Here is a 14571-nt window from a genome sequence, read left to right as displayed (position 1 = left end):
GTTTCTCCTTCTTTAACACTTCCAACACTTCCCGTAGATGCGTGCCATGCTCCTCTCGGCTTTTCCAGTAGATCAGAATGTCGCCGATGAACACTATCACAGATTTATCGAGGAATGGTTTACAAACCCTATTCATCAAATCCATGAATGTTGCTGGAGCATTGGTTAGTCCGAATGACATAACTAAGAACTCGTAGTGTCCATATCTCGTTCTAAATGCAGTTTTCTCAATATCCTGCTCTCTTACCTTTAGTTGATGATATCCTGACCTAAGATCGATCTTTGAGAAGTAGCTCGAACCTTGCAGCTGATCGAATAGGTCGTCAATCCTTGACAATGGATACTTGTTCTTCACCGTTGCCTTATTCAGCTCTCGGTAGTCTATACACATTCTCATGCTTCTGTCCTTCTTCTTCACGAATAACACCGGAGCTCCCCATGTTGATGAACTAGGTCGAATGAAACCGTCGTCCAATAGCTCTTGAAGTTGCGTCATAAGCTCCTTCATCTCCGTCGGTGCTAATCGGTAAGGTGCCTTTGCTATCGGTGTTGTACCTGGTAACAAGTCTATCCGGAACTCAACTTGCCTATCAGGTGGTAATCCGGGAAGATCTTCGGGAAAGACTTCCGGATAATCGCACACAACCGGTATATTCTGTACCTCTTTCTTTTCCTTTTTAGCATCGATTACGAATTCCAAGTATGATGCACATCCTTTGGACAAATATTTCCTGGCTTTCATCAGGGAGATGATTCCAGAATTCACTCTACGTTTGACCCCGTACACCATAAATGATTCCTTTCCGGGTGGGTTTACCCTTACTATCTTCTTTCGGCATAATATCTCGGCATCGTTGGCGCTAAGCCAATCCATACCCAAAACGATGTCGAAACCTTTTAACTCTATGGGTAATAGCTCCTCATGGAATTCCTTTCCATTTAGGTCGATGACTACGTTCTTAATACGATTACTAACAGGTACGAATTTGCCATTGGCAACTTCTAGAATTAGGGCATTATCAAGTTTTTCTACAGGCAATGCTAATTTCCCACCAAATTTACACGACACAAAGGAGTAGTTGGCTCCAGAATCAAATAGTATATTGGCAGGCAAACCATTTACAAGAAAGGTACCTGAAGCGACGTCTGCTGCCTCCTTTTTAGCCTCGAGCGTCATCTGGGAGGCTCTCACCTTCGACTTCGGTGGAATGTTGGGCCTTCCCGCATCTTTCTTCTTTGGGAAATCCTTAGCAATATGCCCTTCTTCACGACACTCGTAGCACACCCTCTTGTTGATGGTGCACTCGTTGGCATAGTGCCCTGTCTTCCCATACTTGTAGCAGGTTACTTCGTCGCTACATTTTCCCGAGTGCTTCTTCTTGCACTTCTTGCACCATTTCAATTCATTTCCTCCTCCCCCGAGCTTCTTTGAACCAAACTTGCTCTTCTTTTTGTTGGGTTTAGCATACCCTTCAAATTTCCTCTTCTCGTCAACCTCAACTTTGCTGGCAGCTCTTCCCTTAATCATATCCTCCACAGACTTGGCAGCCCAGATAGTTGCCTCCAGAGTAGGTGCCTAACGTACTGGCACCGCTTACTCCCATGGGAGTCCCTTAGCATACTTTTCGATCTTTGTCAGCTCATCTGGAACAAGACTCAAGGAAAAATCCATCTCTTCCGTGAAGTTGTTCATGTATTCATCGATCGACATGCTTCCCTTCTTCAGGGTCAGGAACTGGTTCTCTAGCTCGAGAAAGTTTTGAGCTGAGCAGTACTTTCATTTAAATTGCACCAGAAATTCTGCCCATGTCGGTTGCAGGGGCTCGTTGGGGCTTAAAGTCTTCCCCAAGGTGTTCCACCAACGTACAACGCCTCCTCGAAACCGACGCACTACAAACGTGGTCTGTAGTTTTCCTCTGCAACCGCACGTCATGAAAGCTAACTCCATCTCCGAGATCCAATCCATGACCCCGATCGGATCTTCCTTTCTCGTGAAAGTCGATGGCTTGCAAGTCAAAAAATCCTTGTACTTGCATCCAATTCTCTCGACTCCGTCATCTTGGTTGTTTTGTTGAACTATTAGTGGGTTGGCTTGACCAACAGTCCCACTGTAGTTTCCCTCCTCATTCTGCCCTTCGTTCAACTCGGGCTGTTCGATCTGAATAGTCGCTTCCTCTCGATTTTGCTGGAGCAAACGTCTGGTTTCCTCCATTTGACGATCCAACATTGCCTGGATCATCGCTTGCACTCTGGCCATCGTCATTGGCTCAACAGCGGCTTCCACAACCGGTATTTGCTCAATCACTGGGGGTTGGTTTCTGTTCCCATTTGCATTCACGTTCCCGCTACGGGTCCTTGCCATCTTGATCTATACACCGAATAAGGTGAATTAGAACTTCACTTAGGACTGATGTTCAAATCATCCTTATCTCTCTGAAACGTTTACATGCTAGTTCTAATATCGTAGTCGTACGTTTAGAATCCTAAACACATAAAGTTTCCAGATCCGGTCGGTACCAGACCATAGATCCGAATAATTAATAACATATAACGCACAAAGCATTTAGCACATAAAAGCATTTTAGGCATAAATCCTAAAATAAGCTAGTGCTCACATCTCACAATCATCGCTTAGCATTCTAAGTTTAAGTCTAGAAATCCTACAAATTCCTAGTTCGCTTAAACTAATATGATAAAGATTTATCAAAAGCATTTCCATAGAAATGTATTTCATTAAAAAGACTCGGGATGTCATGTTCGATACAGATCATAAGCATAAACAATACATCATAGGCCTTACTACATTATTCTGTATTTACAGGCCTAAAATCCCTTAATCTCTCATCCCAAAACATCACATCTATGCTCATGCGCCATTACCTGTAATACAAGAAACTGAGTGGGTCAGGCTTGGGAGCCTGGTGAGCACATATGGTTTTCAACCCACAATAAATAAGTTTATTAGCTTTATCAAACCAAACAAACCCGATTACCCGTTCCCGTTGTCCTCACTTTACATCCCTAAAACATCTAACATAAGGGACCAAGTCTAAGAACTATCATCGGGATGGACACTACTGCTAAGGGGATTCCTCAACAATAAATTTCCTTAAGGCAACCATGTGGGGGATGGAGTACACCTGGTGAGCACACAATTCAAATAAACACACAGTTCAAATAAACACCTACAGGTTGCGAGCCTACTAGTGTTCCACTGGACTGTCTAGAATAGTCCGTGGTCATCATCTATACTCCGCTAGATGACTGGATCATCAATAACATCTATAACGAGGCCTCTCATTATTTTATTTTATCACACAACAAGAACTACATCTACCCATGTTCTACCCAACACATTTTGTAGATATAAAATACATATACAGTTTAAATTATTTAAAACGTGTATAAAATTGTTCATCCAACATAGATAGCAAGTATACAGATAATATGCACACACATCACGTAATTTATATAAATACTTCATATCTATGTGTAAGCTGAAAGTAACTATGCACTCACTTGAAAGGTGGTGAGTCAGCACTCGGACAGCACTTCGATACTCTCAAAACAATTTTCCTTCGATAAAACCTAGTGCCAATACTACTAGGGTTTAGTCTAACGTTAACCGCGACTAATTAATAGTCTAACTATTATTATTATTATTATTATTATTATTATTATTATTATATAAGTGTTAAATAACACTAAATATAATTCATAATAATAGCCCAAGTAATTATTTTAAGGACCTAATAACATTACTATAATTATTTGAAAGATATATTAAAAATTGCATAAGCGTAGCTCACTTACAACGAATTTTAAAGAAAATCCGGCTTTATTTGGAGCAGCGTTTCGAAACCAAAAGACTCTTTTTCTCGGGACTCCGGGAGCCTCGGGGCTTCCTTAGGGAGCTAAGGGGATATACCAAGGGTTTTAGGAGGCTTAGGGCACTTAGAGAGAGAAATATTGTAGAGAGAGAAGTGAAAAATGGGTGAAAAGTTCGAAAATCCTCGCAGCTATTTATAGGCTGCGAAGCTCAGATCTACGTTGCGCGTCGGAGGTGCTACGCTGGGCGTAGTCTCAGATAAGGTTGCCAGCGGTGCACAGATGGCTCGCACTCGGAAGGGGGTCAGGACCGATGTTACGCGGGGCGTACTCCATTACGGACACTGGGCGTAATGCGAAGCAATGTGTCACCATCTGAAGCGACTCCGTGTTCAGCAAACAACGACCCTGATTCAGCCACGTCACCACCTCGCAACAGATTTCGAGAATTCATACTTCGACTTCTAAAAATCATAACTTTCACCTACGAGCTCCGTTTTCGACGTTCTTTATATCCACGCGAAGGTGGGAACGTACTCTACAACTTTCGTTTATACACTGTCGGCTAATTTTGAATTTATTTTAAAGTTATATTATTAACAGGCCGAGACAGGATTGGTCCGTTAAATTCTCATAACTTCTTCATCCGACGTCCATTTTTCGCCCATCTTTTTCTCGTTACGCTACTCTTAACGAGATCTTCGATTCTCGTTTAGATTGTGTCGGCTAAAAACCACTCGATCTAATATTCGAATTTCGGGCTGTACACAGCTAGTCCGAAACTTCGAAAAATCATAACTTCCTCATATGGAGTCAGATGTGGGCATTCTTTTTATGGACGCTCTCGGTTTAACGTATTCTACAAATTTTGTTTAGATCGCTAAGGCTAAATATCGCTCTATCGTAAATTCACTGTTTACGCTTTCCGGTATCGTGTCGGTTCCGTCGCGAAACTTCGACGGGTCATAACTTCTTCGTTATAACTCGGATTTCGGTGTTCTTTATATCTACGGAATCCTTGTTTCGACCACTACAACTTTATATAAAGATATCGGGATTATATCACACTTTAATTTTGACGCTTATTTTTATTCTTTATTAATTATACATTTGTAATTAAATAATAAGCACATAAATACACATAATTCACATAATACTCAAATATTTCATCTTTATTACTTCAAAAAGAGTTACAATAGTTGACCTAGACTATTACATCGTCTAAAATGCTTAGCCTTGAAACCCGGGCGTTACATGTAGCAAGGTTGGAATCTGTTATAATCTTTCTGGCATATGCTGCTCATAAAACCTTCGAAATCTTCCAAATGGATGTGAAATGCGCTTTCCTGAATGGAGAACTAGAAGAAACGGTGTATGTTGAGTAACCTCTCGGGTTCGTGAACGAGAAATTTCCTGATCATTGGTATGTGCTGGATAAAGCTGTATATGGTTTAAAGCAAGCACCGAGGGCCTGGTATGTGTCGAAATTTAAGCAAGGTTCGATTGACCCAACCTTCTTCCGAAAGAAAGAAGGGGAACATCTAATGATAGTTCAGATTTATGTCGATGACATCATCTTCGGCTCCACGAATCCTAGCTTAACCGCTGAATTCAGGAAGTTAATGGAGACTAAATTTGAAATGAGCGCAATGGGTCCAATTAACTTTTTCCTTGGTTTGAATATTAGACAGGGACCAGAAGGTATCTTTATCAACCAAGAGGCCTATACAAAGAACTTGCTAGCAAAATTCGTTATGATGGGAGATTCGAAAATGAAGGTTCCTATGGCATTTGGAACTAAGTTAACACCTTCTCTAGAAAAACATGCTGTTGAGATAACACTATATCGACAAATGATAGGGTCCCTTATGTATCTAACAGCTAGTAGACTGGACATAATGTTTTCTGTTTGTTATTGTGCTAGGTTTCAAGCTAATCCAAGAGAACCTCACATGGTAGCTGTATCTAAAAGCTAGTAGACTGGACATAATATTTTCCGTTACCTAAAGCAAACCTCATCTCTCGGTCTCTAGTACCCTGCTAGATCTGGATTCTTCATTCAAGCTTTTCTTGATGCTGATCTTGGAGGATGTGGTCTAGACCGAAAGAGCACTACAAATGGATGTCAATTCCTTGACGGTAAACTTGTTAGCTGGCAGTCCAAGAAGCAAACCTGTGTGTCACTTTCAACAGTCGAAGTTGAGTATATAGCTACGACATCTTGTACTTCACAAGTAATATGGATTCAAAGTCAACTAAGAGATTACGGGCTGAGTATGAAGAAGATTCCTCTCTACTGTGACTCCGAAAGTGCAATAATAATAATATGTCACAATCTAGTGCAACACTCAAAGACAAAGCATATATCACTGAGATATCATTTTATCAAGGACTATGTAGAAGACGGGAACGTGGAAGTGCATTTTGTTCGGTCCTCTGATCAATTGACATATATATTCACTAAAACCTTACCTGAAGCGAGTTTCAATAAAATATTACAAGGCCTGGGTATGATGGAAGCAGAGTCGGTACCGAATCCTCAAATCTCTCACTAAAAAAATAGACAAGCGAAATAGAGCGAACACTCGGTCTATTTCGGTTCTGGATTTTTTGGAAACCGAAATGAACCGAACGCTCGGTCTATCTCGGTTCCATAATTTTTGGGACCCGAAATGAACCGAACGCTTGGTCTATTTCGGCTCTAAAATTTTACGGAACCGAAATGAACCGAACGCTCGGCTTATTTCGCTTCATTCTTTTAAGATAAGGTTTCAGTTGTACATTTTGTTTATACTATTAACTATATTTTTTTGGGTGTTTATGCTACTTTTTGTTTCACTTTTTTTTATTAGTTTTCAGAAAATTTCAAAACTTAAAAAATCCAAAAATATTTTCTTTTTCTGTTTTTATTATTTTTCAGAAAATCTCAAAACCTCAAATATATATATATATATATATATATATATATATATTATTTTATTTTTGGTTTGTTTGTTTTGTTTGTGTGGTGTGTTTGTTTGCTTGTTCTTTTACATAGGTCCCAAGTATGTCAATACGACAACATTTGGAGCTAAGGCTGGTGTAATTTTTATTTGAACTAGTTAAGGGTCCCTAGAAGCATGATGATGCATGTTGACCAAAGCCTCTATGACTAAGAGTAAGGCCTTAATGATTCGATGTATACCTATCATTTCTTCCCAATCGGGCTGCTACATTTAACTCAAGTCAAGAGCTACCTTACTGTTTTCATATGAGTTAAGAGTTTTCTGCTTTGTCATATTTATATAGCAGAGGTACTTTAGGTTCTTTAAACCATCCTCCTTCTATTCTCCATCAACTTTCAGTTCACTACTGTAACCCTTGAGACTCTCGGTCCTTACAACTGAGGTTTATGGTTGCATAAAATCTGTGTTTATGATCTTAGATATGTATACCACGTGCTGAGTGAAACCAAAAATCCAACACCTACAATGCATTGACGGTGAATTATTATATTCAAGATCGCGTACCTATTGAAATCTCTTTTATTTTTGCGTGGTCTTTTATGAAATGGTCTAACACCAAGGCCTTTCTTCCTAAAAGGATCCGATTTATTGTTTTTTGGCTTTCTATCACTTTTTTAGTCACTATAAGTTATATCCAACCTACTTGTTCAACAGACCACATCGGTCTCACAAGTACTTCTACCAACGATCGATCTTATGTTAAGTATTGATGTTCGGTTGAAGTTAAGCTACCCTTAGCCTACAAATTAAAAGAAGCCTTTCGATATTTCTCTACAAACAGTTGATGGTATTTTCTTGGGAAACCACACAAGCACTTCAAGTCTCTCTTGACTTTGAAGGAAGTGATTCTTGCCCGGAATCATCTGCTTCATGTCTTCTAATAAGACATCACTCACATCCCATACACATTTTGCTTTATTTCTTTATCTTTTGTCACCCTATTGCATAATTTTTTTTTTATTTTACTACATTCTGGTTGCTGTTGGTTTGGTTTTTGTTTATTTTTGGAGAGAAGCTGAATTTCAAACGACGATTGAGGATGAGATTTTAGGCGCGTGAATTTGAACGGTTACTCAAACCACGTGTGCTGACGTGTACCTGGGAGAAACCAACCTGTCAAATCGCGCTTTTTCAGGCGACGTTTCAGTGATCTCATCAATATGATGACGATTCTTTCTCTCTCTTGGAAATGGTATATAAAGGAGTTCTAATTCCATTTGTCTCTTTCACCTGCAACAAAGTCTCTATATCTACACGGCGATTCACATCTGTTCATCTTCTTCATTCAATCAACAATGGCGACTTGTTCATCGGCTCACGATCAGACTGCTTTATCCCCATTGCTCTCCATCAAGCCAAATCAGAACATGATTATTGAACTCAATCCGTTTCTGTATGATTCGTATATGCTACAAGTGGTTGAGTGTTTGAAATATTCACCTTTGGTTATAGCCCTAACACAGATGGAAGATGTTCCTATGTCACTTCTATCACAACTTTACTCTACTGCCTCATATGAAAAGAACAAGGAAAGAATCTACTTTCAAATCCATTCTAAAAAGGCTTTTATTTGAAAAGGGAGATTTTGTTCCCAATTGCACCTTGCTCTGGATTCGTCTGTGATTTCACCAGACTTCATCACTACTACTCAACTGTTCTCGATGCTCTACGAGATGGGATACACTGATCTGCTAACCACGGTTACAAAGGTTAAGAAGTCATGCTTACCGTCCCCATGGAATGGATTGCTTACTCTTCTCATCAAGAGTTTGGCGGAGAGGAGTGGTGGATCTGATGGCACCATCAAGGGTTTTCTAACCCTTTTATACGGTCTTTACAATGGTATCAATCTTGACTATTGGTCGATTATCTGGTCTCAAGTGATGCAAAGCGTCAACACTTCTAGGAGGCATTATGAAATTTCATGTGGTCGATTCTGGACTCTCATTACATGAAGGGCGATTAATTCTTTGGAAATTCTGGTCATGAAGGATCCTCTAGCTGCGTCTATTGCCACGTTTCACACCAAGAAAATCATAATTTCGATCCTAAGAAGTTCCATCACATTGGCTCTATCCCGGAGACAATGTACCGGTGTGTTACATTCGAGAGTACACTCATGGCAAATTATTGCAAGCTTCCCCCCAAGGAACCGAGAGTCTTATCTCCCGAACAACAGGCTGGCCTAGATGCTGTGGACAAGCCTGGAAACCGAGGGAAATGGACTACTACCAAGAAAGAGACTATGGATGATGATAAGTCCAAGAAGCGAAAGTCCCAGAAAGGGGATTCTTCTAAACCAAAGAAAATTAAGAAGATGGCAAAAAGGTCCATGAGTCCCACTCTTCCCAGTTCAGAAAATGATGAGGAGGATGAAGAAGAGGAAATTCATCATGAATCATCGAGAGGTAACACCCCTTCCCGGTCCCCATCTCCAACAAACTCTCTTCATGACAAACTTCCTGCACCACCTCCATCACTGAAACAAACAGTTTTAGTTTCGGTTGCTCCTGTTCACCCTCCTACCACATCTCAAACAACAACTTCCAACTTCCTTACCACCACCACCACCACCGGTCACTTCTGTTCCTATATCCACAACCTCCTTACCACCTCCCATTATTTCCCAATCAACTACCACTACCATTCCTGAACCGACAGTAGAAGTCAACGTATCTGATATGGAGGCAACTACTGGAACTGAACCTCCAGTTACTTGTAAGCCTCTTTCTCCCACCCACTCAACTGATTTCGGTGCCACTCTCGGTGGTGCTAATGATGGGTTTGATTCTACATACTATAGTCCATGTAGTCTTCTTACCGATGAACATGATGATGCTCCCATCACAAGCCAACACTTGCAGACCATTAATGAGAAACTGGATAAACTGCTTGATGACAACAAGTCCTATAGTGGCGTTGTGCTAAAAGCCTTTTTGGACACTGCTCTTGAGCAATACACAGAGTCCATTGAAAAATCAACATAGGCTGTTAATGACTCTTCTTCTGCTTGCAAGAAGGCCACTGCTGATGTTGCAGACGTTGTACATACAACTCAGATCTTTCTCGAGTCACTCAAGGGGCATGCTGATACAAATGCAGCCAAGGTGCAAGCCTCTGTGGATTCATTCTCTAAGTCCCTTCAAGAGGAGCAAACAAAGTTCGAGGTTGTTCGTTCTTCCATCCAAGTAGAGAACACTTCACTTCTCAGTTCTGTGTCTTCTCAGATGGAATCCCTTCACGTTGATTTAGCAAACGAAAGTACTCTGAAGGAAGAACTTGCCCGATAAGCATCCACCATTGAAGTTCAGAAGGTTCAGCTTGCTCAACCTGCAAAGGAGATTTCTTTGTTGAAAACAGAGATAGCTATTTTTAGGAGCTATGCAGGGGATGTCAAGGATATGCTGACCAACATTATTGGTGCTCATGATCCTATCCTTACTTTGACCATAAGGAATCATCTCACTACAAAATTTCTTCCTGCCCTTGCATTGTTACATGAGATGAAGGGTGTTTCAGAGAGATTCTTACCTCCAAAACAAGGGGGAGAAGGTGCTCAACCGAAGGCGAAGGTGATTGTGAAAACTGAATTTGCCCAACCAAATGTCAAAGTCACAACCGAACCCAAGAGTAATGAAGCTTCGGGTTCTGGTTCTCAAGCTAAGCCGAAGGAGATTGAAGATGATAGTGATGATGATGTTGAAGAGACCATTGCTGAGGCTATTAAAAGAAAGAAGAGAGACAGAGAGTTGGATAAAAACTCTAAAGGTTGTGAAGGAAGTTGAGGAGAGGGAAAGGAGGAACAAGGAGGAAGAAGAAGCCTTAAATTGCAAAAAGGCCTTATCAATCAGGCTATAGAGCTTCCAAGTGTTTACTTGTTGGAACCTGTTGCTTCATTTGACTGTGACAATTCTAAGGACTCACAGTTCGACATGCCAATAACACGAAAGGCATTCACATTTCACTGTTTTGATTCGACTGTTGATGTTCCTTTTCCTCATCCAAAAGTTGATCGTGAGCTAATTGACTTTTATTTGAAGTATGGTCAACCACAATACTTGACATGGAGCGCACAAAAGATTATCACTGTCAAGGTACTCAAACCCTCGCCTACTGGGAAGTTCGTAAATGTTAATTTCAAAATCACATGAGGATCAGCAAACTCGGTGTCAATTATTTCCCTAGTAGATCTTCCGAATTTAAATCCTCATGACTGGATTCTTTTGTTTAATATTCTGCTCACTAATTCGAAAGAATATGAATCAATACTGGATCGCTTGAAGAGGATGTTGGCTTCCTACATCCATGAGGTTGCTGCTATGGATCAGGAGATAGCGAAAGTAATGAACAAGAAACCAACTACCAAGCCAACATCGAAACCAGGAGATGTGAACCAAATGAAGATGGGCCAAATAGATTCTATACATCTCACTATGATGTTTACAAAAGGCGAAGCTCACAAATTTCTGTTCACTCTTGTTGATAAAAATCTGTTTTCAACAGAATTCTTGGAGCACATTATCAACATTATTCATCGGTGTAAGCAGAACTCAGATGCAGATAAGAAGAACTTCACAGACATGCTGCGGTGGTACATAACGTTTCGACATCATCTGTTTGCCATCATACCGAAGGTGTTCAAAACAGTAAAGAAGTTCTCTGTAGCTCAACAGAAGTGAGCTTTCGGCTCCATTGACGCAAAGGGGGAGATTGTAGAGTTTAATTGTGTTGCGTCATGGGCTTGTATTTTGTATCTGGATTGGACCTGTCCATCCGTGATTATCTAGTAGGGTTATACTATAAATATGCATGCATGTATGCATTAGACGGAGTAGAGTTTATTACGTTTATTGTTTTGTAACCCTAAACACCTCTACAGTCGAAGTTCTTAATTGAGCTCTTCTGAGGTGTTGAAGCATTAATCATACGACACATTCAAAGCCATTCCCGTGTTCATAATTACGTTCTTAATTATTTGTCTACATAAAATCTAACAATCCTGATTGAACTTTGTTTCAACAAATTGTTAATTAAAAGATAAACATTAAATCTTAGTTGGTTTAATTTTAAATTAAATTAATTTTTTATTAATTTCGAAAATTTAAATTTAAACCTAGTATTTTAGAAAAGTTTTAAAATACACTTATACTATATATAATTAAAATATTAATATATTATATGTATAAGAAAAGTCATTCAAATCGCTAATATGCCTTATTCACAAACCCATGCTATAAAGAGGGTATAAGGAAGCGACCTATAAAATGGTCATTGAATGGGTGTCCACTCTCACTCACCGCTCTCTTGTGTGGTGTTAGCCGAACGGATTTGATAGGACATAATCTCATTAATAAGTATAATGATATAAAGTAACTAAACTATTTTTAAAATTCCACTCTTAGTTACCTTAGGAAAATGTGAAAAGTATGCTAATCCATTGTTAGGATATTAATCCTTGATAGATCAATTAGATTCAAAATAGATTGTAAATAAGAACAAGAACAATGATTCAAAGTATGCCGAATGATTAAATTCCACAGCCTTAGAAGAACTCGATTAAGAATTACTACTATAGAGACATGTTTAGGGTTACAAGAATAATTACCAAAGTTATGAAATACGGTGCATGCATGCACCTTAAATACTCTAACCCTAATAAATGACAGGTGGACAAGCCCAAGCCCGTTTACATAAATAGACTATTAAATACACATAATGAAACAAAATAATATTCCTAACAATCTCCCCTTTGCGTTAATTGAGGCGAGAGTCATCAAGGCTGAGTTCGCTTCTGCACTTCAAAAACTTTCGGAATGATACTCAACAGAGACTTGCAAGCCTGTATATACCATTGAATCATATCCGAAAAACACTTCTTGTCTCCCTTGCTGTTGTCCTTGAATTTATTTACCATGTCCAAAATATACTCTTGGCAAGAAGTTTTGTACATGTATTTATCAGGAAGAAAGAAACAAGCCTTGTGAAAGTCTGCATCATTTCGTTCTCACGCCTAAAAGATCACATACCATCCTTCCTTGTATATTTTCCCAAGCTTCAACTTTTCAAACCCTTCTGGAGCTTCTTTGGGGAGAACAGATGGCTTCCTTCGCAATACAACAACTATTTCCACATCAATTTTGCCAACCTCTTAAACATACGAAACTATCATCAATTTGAGGTGATCAATAACAGGCTCGTACTTCTGATCGTCTCTCAGCAGTAAGCTACATACTTCTATTCTGAAAAGTTTTTCTTTTCCTTCAGGCTCAGATTCGCTTTTGACAGTGTGCTTGACTGAAGATTTGGGGTCTTCCATCTTATATTGTGACACACCTTCTCCCCCTTGTTTCAGAATGGAGCTAGATTCTGGAACACCTTCCAGCCGATGAAGCATTACGAAGACAGGCCTTAGTTTCTCAGCAAGATGCTTCTTTACCTTAATAGTGATCATTGAGTGGTGAGTCTTAATGATATCCAAAAGCATGACATTGACTTCTGCAATGTAGCTTTTCATAGGAGCTTTCTATGATAACAAATCATTGACCGTCTTCTCAGCATTTTCAAGCTTGACTATTAAGACTTTCACCTTTTCAGTTTTGATGGCGAGAGCATCCATTATTTTGCTCCCCATAGCCATATCTTCTTGAAGCTTAGAGAATTGAGAGGAGATGGATTATTGGAACTTATCATGGTCAGTTTGAAGACCAATGTGAACCTCTTTAAGTTTCACCTTCTCAGTTTTGAGTGTTGAGCCCAGGCCGGAAATGACTTCGTTAGCATTTGCAATGTTGGATTCAAAGGAGCTCTTGGATTGCTCCATGTAAACTTGAGCATCGGATATTAGTTTATCGACTTTTTCGGTCGTTTTGTTGTAGACTGTGGTATAGTCGTTTACTGCCTTGTTCATATTTTCAAGGTTGGTAGAATGCTCTTTAGTAAGGGTCTCAAGAATGGACTTCACCTTTGCTTGAGCATAATCATATGTGGATGAGGTCTTAGCAACATTAAGTAGCGAGTCCAGATTTTCATTTATCGCCTTAAGTTGTCCTTTTGTGACAGGGACTTCGTCATCACTTTCAGTCATGATGTTGAATGGACTGTAGGTGAATCCTGCAAAGTCGTCATCATCCCTAAAAATCATTTCTGGGTCATTGTAGCGAAGAGGGGAAATGGGGGTGTGGAATGACCAGTTGTGAAACCTGAAGCTCCCCCCCCGCATCAGATACGTTGACAGAAATAGGAGGCTCAACAGTTGTTGCTGGTGTGGTTGTAGAATCGGTGAAAATGGGTGGAGGTTGCGAAACACCCAAGGAGACAAGTGGGCATGGAGTGATAGAGATAGGTGTTGAAGTAGTGGCAGTTTGAGAGGGAACGTAAACATTCTCAACAAAAGCAGTAAAAATTGGAACTGAGACAGGAATCTCCACAGTTACCTCAAGAGCACTGGAAATAGGTTGCGAAACCTCTGGTTGAGAAGTTGTTGTAGTGTCTTCGGTTTGAATAGGCTCCTCGACTTCAATGTGAACATATGATTGAGATTCAGACTGTGAATGTTTGCTTTCACTAGGAGTCGGAAATTTGGACTTGTGAGCTTTCCTCTTTAACTTTCGCTTCTTTGCTAGAGAAGGAGCTAGTGCAGACGAGTGAGCTTGTGACTTTCGTTTCTTGGACGTACCCTCTTTAGCATTTTGTTTCTTTTCCCCTTTCTTGCGCCCCTTATACCCTCCTTTCTTTGGTT

Source organism: Lactuca serriola, chromosome 9 (genome assembly GCF_051521515.1).
Source record: "Lactuca serriola cultivar US96UC23 chromosome 9, Lser_US96UC23_V15, whole genome shotgun sequence".
In the NCBI taxonomy this organism is placed as follows: domain Eukaryota; kingdom Viridiplantae; phylum Streptophyta; class Magnoliopsida; order Asterales; family Asteraceae; genus Lactuca; species Lactuca serriola.
This window is presented reverse-complemented; position numbering follows the sequence as displayed.